Below are 10,875 nucleotides of genomic sequence, written 5' to 3'. Positions count from 1 at the left end.
GGGTCGATTGAGGGCGGGGCAGGCCATGGGGAGGGCCTGATTGGTGTGGGGGGCCAATCAGGGGCGGAGCTGGATGGGGGAGGGGCTGCAGGTGGATGGGGTGGTGGGGGCTGATTGGGGGTGGGGCTGGCCATGGGGAGAGGCTGTGGGCAGTGGGCCAGCTGGCCCCACCCCTGAATGGGGTGTGGGGCCAATTGGGGACCAGTGGCCTAGGGGAGGGGCCATGGGTGGTTGGTCAGCTAGCCCTGCCCCTGATTATAGTGGGGGGCCGATTGGGGGTGGAGCTGGATGGGGGGAGGGGCTGCAGGAGGATATGGGTAGTGGGGGCCCATTAGAGGTGGGCCGGATGGGGGCAGCCAGAGGGAGGGGCTGTGGGGGTGTTGGCAGACCAGCCCTAACCCCTGATAGGGCCATAGCGACCGGTCGTTCTGGTCATTACAGCGTTCCTGTCCCTGGCTATAGATATAGATATAGATATAGATATAGATATAGATATAGATATAGATATAGATATAGATATAGATATAGATATATATACACACATACATATATATATATGGTGTCAAATAGGTCTTAGACTTATCAGAGTGACCACTTCCTAAGCTATATAACTATCTAATCACTGTGTTATACACTGGAAATTAATAATGTATGCAATGCTCACTTTGGCAGCATGTATACTAAAACTGAAATAATAAAGAGAAGATTAGCATGGCCCCTGAGCAAGGATGACATGCAAATTCGTGAAGCATTCCATATTTGACAAAAAATAACATATGCCAACTGTAATTAAAAAATAAAATTTTTTTAAAGAATTCAAAGGCAAAGACCAAACATATGAAGTCAAACAGAAAGTATAGTATGATTTTGAAATCAATTTGCTTGACTTTATAAAATTAAATGGCTGAATTTGGAGCTATTGAGTTTCCAAACTTTAAAGAATTAAAATGGAATATATAACATTAAAAAATACTACAGGTGCCCTAGTCAGTTTGGTTCAGTGGATAGAGCATCAGTCTGGGAATTGAAGGGTCCAGGGTTCGATTCCAGTCAAGGGCACATGCATGGGTTTCGGGCTGGATCCCCAATAGAGCATGCAGGAGGCAGCCGATCTGTGCTTCTCTCTCATCATTGATGTTTCTATCTCTCTCTCCCTCTCCCTTCCTCTCTGAAATCAATAAAAATATATTTTAAAAAATACTATACGTTATATTTGAAATCCATATGTAGTTTTCCTTTTGCATCATAGAAGTTCATTCTATGATTTTAAAAAAGTGGATGACAGTTACTGTCACTAGAAAGAAAAGTATTGTCTTATTCTGACAATCAACTATTTACTATTTCTCTCTCTCCACCTCCATTTCTCTGCTTAATTTAGGAATCTTATTTTTTAGCATTTAGCATTATAAAAACACATTCTGAAAAAAAGCTCTCTACCAGTGAAGTGAAGTTTAAAATTAGGGCAATTATCTGAATAATCCAGGCTGAAATTCTACTTTCATCTCAATTATTCAAATAATTCAGAAAATACCAAGGTTTTTGCTTGAATTTCCTAGATAATTATATAATTTTCAACTTTACAATGCTGGGTTATTGCCCAATAATATTTACTTTTGATTTTTGTAAGAAATATTGGAACTTTTTTTGAAAACTAAAGATTTCTTTAATTTCCATATATTTATTTGAGTCTCAATTTTTATCCACAAACACTACTTTTAAGATTTTTTTCTGAAGATATCATTTATATTGGTTTTTATTTGCTCCTTTGCTTTATGCTATACAACACTACAAGTTTCCCACCTGATATACATTCTCCCTTTTTTCCTAATTGACAGAACCACAATTTTCTTGAGTAGCAATGTGCCTAGCTAAAATAGGGGGCCAAAGGACACAAGTCTGAGAAGTTGTAAAAACAAATATGCTACAAATTCTAAAAGGGACTTTCCCAGTAAATTCTTTGCATTCCTTCTTTTCTGCAAAGCTCGAGGGTGGAATATCCCTCTTGAAACCATGAGGCAATAGTTCTGAGGACAAAAGCTACAAGCTACAGATGACAGATCATTAGTTTAGGAGATTGGAACATCGATGACCTTATACAGAACCACTGTATAAGCCCTGGATTACTTATATCCAAACTTCTTGTTTTGAGAGAAAAATAACCCCCATTGCCTTTAGGCATTGCCACTGGATTTGTTACTTCACTTTTATGAAATGGAACCAAATCCAAAAATTCTACCATTTTGCAGCTCTGTTTAACAAGGGTCACACCATTCCTGCTGGCTACTTATGAGTCTAATTTGTTAAAAGCAATGATTTTTGAATAGTATGCAAATATTATATATTCTTCGCAGTGTATTGTAGACTAGTAGGCTGAAATTATTTCATGTCATTACATTACAATTCACAAACTGTTTGAATATGCAAATATATACACATAAATATGTATTTAAACAAACTTGATAAGGTGTATTTCCATGGTTTTCATGTCTTACTTTAGTCAGCAGGAAAAGAAATAAAGCTTTGGAACAAGTCAAACAATATACATATTTCATGTAGGATTAAATGTACAAACACTTAGATGTTTACCACAATAACTTGTATCGCTGGGGGAGCAAAGGTCTAGGAGTAATGGCTAGATTTTTGGAGAGCAACAAGAAAAGCCCAGACTGAGCAGAAGGAAGGTGATAATAAAGATTAGAGCAGAAATAAATGACATAGAGACAAAAAAAATATGAAAGATCAATGAAACCAACAGCTGGTTATTTGAAAGGGAAAACGAGATTGATGAACCTCTAGCCAGGCTCACCAAGAAGCAAAGAGAGAGGACCCAAATAAACAAAATCAGAAATGAAAGAGGCAAAATAACAACAGACCCCACAAGAATACAAAGGATTGTTAAAAAGTATTATGAATAACTCTATTCCAACCAACTAGACAACCTAGAGGAAATGGACATATTCCTAGAAAAATACAACCTTCCAAAACTCAATCAGGAAGAATCTAAAATAGGCCAATAACTATGGAGGAAATTGAAGCAGTCATCAAAAAGCTTCCAGGAAACAAAAGCTCAGGGCCAGATGCCTTCACAGGGGAGTTTTATCAAACATTCAAGGAAGAACTAAAACCTATCTTCCTCAGACTATTCCAAAAAACTCCAGAGAAAGATACATTTCTAAGCTCATTCTATGAAGCCAGCATTACCCTAATACCAAAACCAGATAAAGACAACACAATGGAAGAGAATTACAGGCCAATATCCCTCATGAACATAGATGCCAAAATCCTCAACAAAATTCTAGCAAATTGGATCCAGCAGTACATCAGAAAGATCATATACCATGACCAAGTAAGATTTATCCCAGGGATGCAAGGATGGTACAATATCCACAAATCAATAAACGTGATACATCACATAAACAAATTGAGAGATAAAAATCACATAGTCATATCAATTGATGCAGAAAAAGCATTTGGCAAAATCCAACACCCTTTCTTGATAAAAACCCTCAGCAAAATGGGAATAGAGAGATCATACCTCAACATAATAAAAGCCTTATATGACAAACCTACAGCCAACATCATACTCAATGGGCAAAAATGAAAACCATTTCACCTAAGAACAGAACTAGACAGGGATCCCCACTTTCACCACTCCTGTTCGGCATAGTTCTGGAAGTGCTAGCCATAGCAATTAGACAAGAAGAAATAAAAGTTATCCAAATTGGAAAAGAAGACATAAAACTGTCATTATTCACAGATGAGATGATACTGTACATAGAAAACCCTAAAGACGCCATCATATAATTATTGGACTTTATAAATGAATTTGTCAATGTAGCAGGATACAAAATTAAAGCCAAGAAATATATGGCATTTTTATACACCAATAGTGAATTTACAGAAAGAAAGACTAAAATACAATCCCATTTACCATCGCACCAAAAAAATTAAGATACCTAGGAATAAACTAAGAAGGTAAAAGACCTGTACTCAGAAAACTACAGGACACTGAAAAAAGAGATAGAGGAAGACATGAACAGATGGAAGAACATACTATGTTCATGGATTGGTAGAATCAACATCATTAAAATGTCCATACTACCCAAACCAATCTATAGATTCAATGCTTTCCCCATTAAAATACCAAGGGCATATTTCACAGACCTAGAACGAACTCTCCAAAAATTCATCTGGAATAAAAAAAGACCCCCAATAGCTGCAGTCATCCTGGGAAAGAACAAGGTAGGAGGGATCTCAATACCAGATATTATGCTGTATTACAAAGCCACTGTTCTCAAAACTGTCTGGTACTGGCACAAGAACAGACATATAGATCAATGGAATAGAATAGAGAACCCAGAAATCAACCCAAACCACTATGCTCAATTAATATTTGACAAAGGAGGCAAGAACATACAACGGAGTCAAGACAGTCTCTTCAATAAATGGTGCTGGGAAAATTGGACAGATACATGCAAAAAAATGAAACTAGATCACCAACTTACACCATACACAAAAATAAAATCAAAATGGCTAAAGGACTTAAAAGTAAGATAGGAAACCATAAAAATACTAGAGGAATCCACAGGCAGCAAAATCTCAGACATATGCCAAAGCAATCTCTTCACCAATACAGCTCCTAGGGCAATGGAAACTAAAGAGAAAATAAACAAATGGGACTACATCAAAATAAAAAGCTTTTGTACAGCAACAGAAACCATCAACAAAACAACAAGAAAGCCCACTGCATGGGAGAACATATTTGCCAATGTTATCACCGATAAGAGTTTAATCTGCAACATTTACAGGGAACTCATACAACTTAACAAAAGGAAGATAAACAACCCAATCAAAAAATGGGCAACTGACCTAAATAGATACTTTTCGAAAGAGGACATAAGGAAGGCCAAGAGACATATGAAAACATGCTCAAAGTCACTAATCATCTGAGAGATGCAAATCAAAACGACAATGCAATACCATCTCACATCTGTCAGAATGGCTATCATCAACAAATCAATAAATGACAAGTGCTGGTGAGGATTCGGAGAAAAAGGAACCCTCGTGCACTGCTAGTGGGAATGCAGACTGGTGCAGCCACTGTAGAGAACAGTATGGAGTTTCCTCAAAAAAACTAAAAATGGAACTCCCATTTGACCCAGTGATCCCACTTCTAGGAATATATCCCAAGAAACTAGAAACACCAATTAGAAAGGATATATGCACCCCCTATGTTCATAGCAGCACAATTCACCATAGCTAAGATTTGGAAACAGTGCCCATCGGCAGATGAGTGGATTAAAAAACTGTGGTACATCTACACAATGGAATACTGCTGTAAAAAAGAAAGAATTCTTACCATTTTCAACAGCATGGATGGAACTGGAGAGCATTATGCTAAGCGAAATAAGCCAGTCAGAGAAAGATAAATACCACATGATCTTACTTCTTTGTGGAATATTATGAACAACATAAACTGATAAACAAAAACAGGTCCAGAGTCAGAGAAGCATTGATCAGACCGTCAAACCTCAGAAGGAAGGTAGGGGAGGGTGGGGGTAAAGGGAAGAGATCAACCAAAGGACTTGTATGCATGCATATAAGCATAACCAATGGACACAGACACTAGGGGGGTGAGGGCATGAGTGGGCGGGTGGGAGGGAATGGGAGGATAAGGACACATATGTAATACCTTAATCAATAAACAAACAAACAAACAAACAAAAAAGTTAGGATGGGGAGGGATCACAGGGAACCAGCACCAATGATCCTTGTTGCTTGTGGCAGTAAGTCCTAAACTTTTCTTATATCCAAAAGCTACTGACATGACATCTTATCTCATCAGCCATTTGCTGATACCCACAAGATTACTGCTGTTGAGATGAATGGTTTCTCTTTGTCTTCTTCCTTTAAAAATGTGCACCAGCACTTACCTCTCATTGATAGAGTTCAAGTTGGAATGCTGCTGGCAACAGAGTCTGAGAAATGTTTTATAAAAGGGAGAGCTTCTAAGGATAAGGATGATGCTGAGTATCAATAAGTAATATTTGGCACAGACTCAAATACAAAGGAAAGAATTACTATATTCATTCATTCATTCATTGTGTCTGTTAGATTTAGGAATGCCTGCACTTCTAAATAAGATTAAGTATGTAAAAACACTTGCAAATTATGTTATTTTCTTGACTCCACTAACAAAGCTCAACTTTGAATTCCCCTAGATAACCTTCAGATTCCTAAGGAGACTGCATGGTAGATGTCAAGGTAGATGGTCTGACAACCCTAAAGTCGTTGAGGAAATGTGTCCGTTTACTTCCACCTATATATTTCTGCACCTGGCCTCCTAATATTTCTGGAAAATAGTACCAAAAACATTTCTGGAACATCAGACCTTATTCTTCCCAACTGTTTATTACTTCGCACATCATCTAAAGTTCTGGAACAGTCCTATAAGAACAACTATATACTGTATACAAAATACTATGTAAAAATTATTAAAATTAATCAGTCCTCAGAACATTCTTTGAACTTTCTCCTTAAAACCTTCATATTTTAAATATTGTTTTATGAAATAGCCACTAACTTCAACTTTTTTAATACTGCCTTTTAGATAGCTGAAAGATAAAACCCTTTTGTAGTCTTTCCAATTGTCTTCTATAGTTGCCCAAAGTGACATTGTATCTTACTAAATACTCATTCAGTTTAGTTTTGCTTAAAATATGAGGGGTGTGAGTTTTATTTGACTAGCTTAGTTTTAGAAATCTTATATCAAATATGCAAGTGTTTCATCTTTAACAATACACACATTCCTGGGGGAAAAAACACACCTCATGTTCTAAAAAATAATGCCCTACGGAAAAAAACTGGCAACCTAAGAAAAAAATAAGACAAGCTCCGACCAAGATAAAAATCTTTGCAAAACACATCTGATAAAGAATATATATCCAGAATATACAAAGCACTTTTATTTTTTTTAATTAAATCTTTATTGTTCAGATTATTACAGTTGTTCCTCTTTTTCCCCCCATAGCTCCCCTCCACCCTCTGCCCTTACCCACCCACCGCCACTGTCCTCATCCATAGGTGTACGATTTTTGTCCAGTCTCTTCCCGCACCCCCCACACCTCTTTCCCCTGAGAATAGTCAGTCCACTCTCTTTCTATGCCCCTGACTCTATTATATTCACCATTTTATTCTGTTCATCAGATTATTTATTCACTTGATTTTTAGATTCACTTGTTGATAGATGTGTATTGTTGTTCATAATTTGTATCTTTACCTTTTTCTTCTTCTTCCTCTTCTTAAAGGATACCTTTTAGCATTTCATATAATACTGGTTTGGTGGTGATGAACTCCTTTAGCTTTTTCTTATCAGTGAAGCTCTTTATCTGACCTTCAATTCTGAATTATAGCTTTGCTGGGTAAAGTAATCTTGGTTGTAGGTTCTTGCTATTCATCACTTTGAATATTTCTTGCCACTCCCTTCTGGCCTGCATAGTTTCTGTTGAGAAATCAGCTGACAGTCATATGGGTACTCCCTTGTAGGTAACTGAAGTTTTTTCTCTTGCTGCTTTTAAGATTCTCTCTTTGTCTTTTGCTCTTGGCATTTTAATTATGATGTGTCTTGGTGTGGTCCTCTTTGGATTCCTTTTGTTTGGGGTTCTCTGAGCTTCCTGGACTTGTAAGTCTATTTTTTTCACCAGGTAGGGGAAGTTTTCTGTCATTATTTCTTCAAATAGGTTTTCAATATCTTGCTCTCTCTCTTCTTCTGGCACCCCCATAATTCAGATGTTGGTATGCTTGAAGCTGTCCCAGAGGCTCCTTACACTATCTTCATATTTTTGGATTCTTTTTTCTTTTTGTTTTTCTGGTTGGGTATTTTTTGCTTCTTTGTATTTCAAATCTTTGACTTGATTCTTGCGCTCCTCTGGTCTGCTGTTGGGAGTCTGTATAATATTCTTTATTTCAGTCAGTGTACACTTGGTCCTTTTTCATAACCTCGAGGGTCTTACTAGATTTCTTGAGAGTCTCACTAAATTTAGCGGCGGTTTCTAGAAAATTCTTGAAAAACCTTAGAAGTGTGGTTTTGAACTCTATACCCAGTAGTTTGCTTTCCTCCATTTTTGTCATTTGTGACCTGTTTTTTTGTCTCCACATTTTTTATGCTTCCCTGTGTTGGTAGAGTGGCTTTGTGTGCTAGGTGTCCTATAGGGCCCAGTATCTCAGCCTCCCCAATTACCTGAGGTGGACACTCTTGGTGCATCCCTTTGTGGGCTTTGTGCACAGTCTTGTTGTAGTTAAGCCTTGATTGTTGTAGGTATCACTGGGAGGAATTGACCTCCAGGCCAATTGGCTGTGAGAATCAGCTGTGTCTGCAGTGGGAGAACTTCTGTGCTGGAGACACCCTTCTGGGGCAAGACTTGCTTCAGTGGGGCTTTGGTGCTCACTGAGTCTGCCCCCTGAGTGTGTCCCTTATGGATCTGAGGAGTTGTAATCTGGATGGTCCCACTCTGACCACTGGGTACACTGGCTCTTGGATCTCTAAGGAGGTGCTAATTTAGCCTCTGCCTGAAGCTACCCAGCAGGAGCTATGGAGAGATCTGCAGATTCCTCTTCTTTGTTTGGGGTGTGGAGGTGCCCATATGAGGCCCAGCTGTGAAGCAATGCAAGCTGCTGTGGGGCCTTGGGCCTTCTTTTGGAAGTTCTGGGTCTCTCTGACCCAGCTGCAGTTTGTTAGGTAGTTTTCAGATTGCAAAGAGCCAGGCCTTTCATATGCAAAAGCCTCTGCACACAGCTTGGGTGGGGTGGGGTCTCAGGGGATCAACAGGGTGGAGCAAGCAGCTATGGCTGATCCTCATTCCTACCCTAAGAGGGCTCATGTCTCAGTGTCCCAGTAATCGCTGCAAGTACCTCTGAGAGAAAGCTGCCCTCGAGTTCCGACCGATGCCAGACAGTCCAGTTTCTCCCCGTATGAGTCTGGGTCCCCAGAGACTTGCCCGGAACTGGAGTTTAGAGCAGTCGGGAGCTTGAGACTCCCTCCCAATTGAAAAAGACAACCGTGTCCTCAGTTGCCAGCCCTTTCTGCGTGCGCCTCTATACCTCTGCACTTTACTTCCGCACCTCCTCTGAGTCTCAGTGTGCTTTTCTCTTTCCTTTTAGTTGTAGAATTTCCACTTAGCCAGCCTTCCTGTGGTTCTGGATGATGTCTGTTTTGTCTTTTAGTTGTATTTTTGAAGTGGTTGTGAGAGGCAGCAATTTCTGGTGTTTACCTATGCTGCCATCTTGGTTTCTCCACAAAGCACTTTTAAAACTCAATGTTAAGAAAACAAACCAAAGAACTTGTAGCATATATGAATAACCCATGGACAGAGACAATAGGGTGGTGAAGGTCTGGGGCAGGGGACTAGGGTGGTCTGGAAGGGGTCAATGGCGGGAAAGGGGGACATATGTAATACTTTCAACAATAAAGATTTAATTTTAAAAAAAGAAAAAGTAAACCACCCAAATTAATAGTGGGAAAAGATCTGAACAGATACCTCACCAAAGATATAGAGATGGATGATAAGCATAAGTTGTTCAGTATTTTACACCATTAGAGAATCAAAACAAAAACAGCAACGTGATACCACTACATAGCTATTAGAATGGCTAAAATCCAAAGCACTGACAACACCGAAAGCTGATGAGGATTGTGAAGCAATAGGAACTCTTATTTATTGCTGGTAGGAATGCAAAATGGTACAGCCTCTTTGAAACACAGTATTTCTGGTTTTTTACAAAGCTTAACATACTTTTAGCACTTAATCCAGCAATCATACTCTTAGTTATTTAACAACATGAATTGAAAATTTATGTTCGCACAAAACCTCCACATAAATGTTTAGAGCATCTTTAGTCATAATTTCCCAAAATTGGGAGCAACCAAGACATGCTTCAATAGGTTAATGTTTAAACTGCGGTATACCCAAGCAATGGAGTATTATGAAGCAATTTAAAAAATGAGCTATCAAGCCATGAAAAGTCGTGGAAGCACTTTAAATGCATACTGCTAAGTGAAAAATGCCAGTCGGAAAAGGTAACAGAGTCTACGTGACTCTATACATACATTCTGGGAAAGACAAAATTATAATTACAGTAAAAAGATCAATGGAGCCCTAACCGGTTTGGCTCAGTGGATGGAGCGTCGGCCTGTGGACTGAAGGGTCCCAGGTTCGATTCTGGTCAGGGGCATGTACCTTGCTTGCGGGCACATCCCCAGTAGGGAGTGTGCAGGAGGCAGCTGATCAATGTTTCTCTATCATCCCTCTCCCTTCCTCTCTGTAAAAAAATCAATAAAATATATATTTTTTAAAAAAGATCAATGGTTTCCAAAGGTTGACTGGGGGATGGAGGAAGGAGAGGAATGAATAAGTGGAGCACAGGAAATACCTAGGGAAGTAAAACTATTCTGTTATGATATATAATGATGGATACACAACACTGTGCAAAACCTGTAAACTAAACAACACAAAGAGTGAACTTTAATGTAAACTATGGACTATATTTAATAATTATAAGGTATCAATATTGCTTCATTAATTGTAACACATGCATGTACTAATGCAAGATGTTAATAACAGAAGAAACTATGGGGTAGGTAAGAGAAAAGAGGTATACAGGAACTTTCTATACTTTCTGCGGATTTTTCTGTAATCCTAAAGCTACTCTAAAACATTCAGTTAAAAAGAAAATAGGAAATATTTAGGGGGAAAATCATGTTGAGGAAAAATCCACTGTAAAACCCCTACAACTTCACGACCAGAGCACTACCCTTTACAAACCTAATGAAAATACTGCCACAGTTCAAAGTGAAGGTTAAAAACACACATACTAATA

At 38.6% G+C, this 10,875-nt stretch overlaps 1 non-coding gene across 1 annotated transcript; it reads left to right on the top strand.

Moving 5' to 3' along the window:
• The first annotated feature begins 656 nt into the window (after positions 1 to 656).
• LOC111825379 lies at positions 657 to 763 on the top strand. Its single transcript, XR_002828544.1, has one exon. It is a non-coding gene; the product is annotated as a U6 spliceosomal RNA (small nuclear RNA).
• The last annotated feature ends 10,112 nt before the right edge of the window (positions 764 to 10,875 follow it).

Source organism: Myotis lucifugus, unplaced genomic scaffold (genome assembly GCF_000147115.1).
Source record: "Myotis lucifugus unplaced genomic scaffold, Myoluc2.0 scaffold_23, whole genome shotgun sequence".
Classification (NCBI taxonomy): domain Eukaryota; kingdom Metazoa; phylum Chordata; class Mammalia; order Chiroptera; family Vespertilionidae; genus Myotis; species Myotis lucifugus.
Note: the sequence above shows the minus strand (reverse complement) of the source record. Positions and strands in the feature narration are given on the sequence as shown.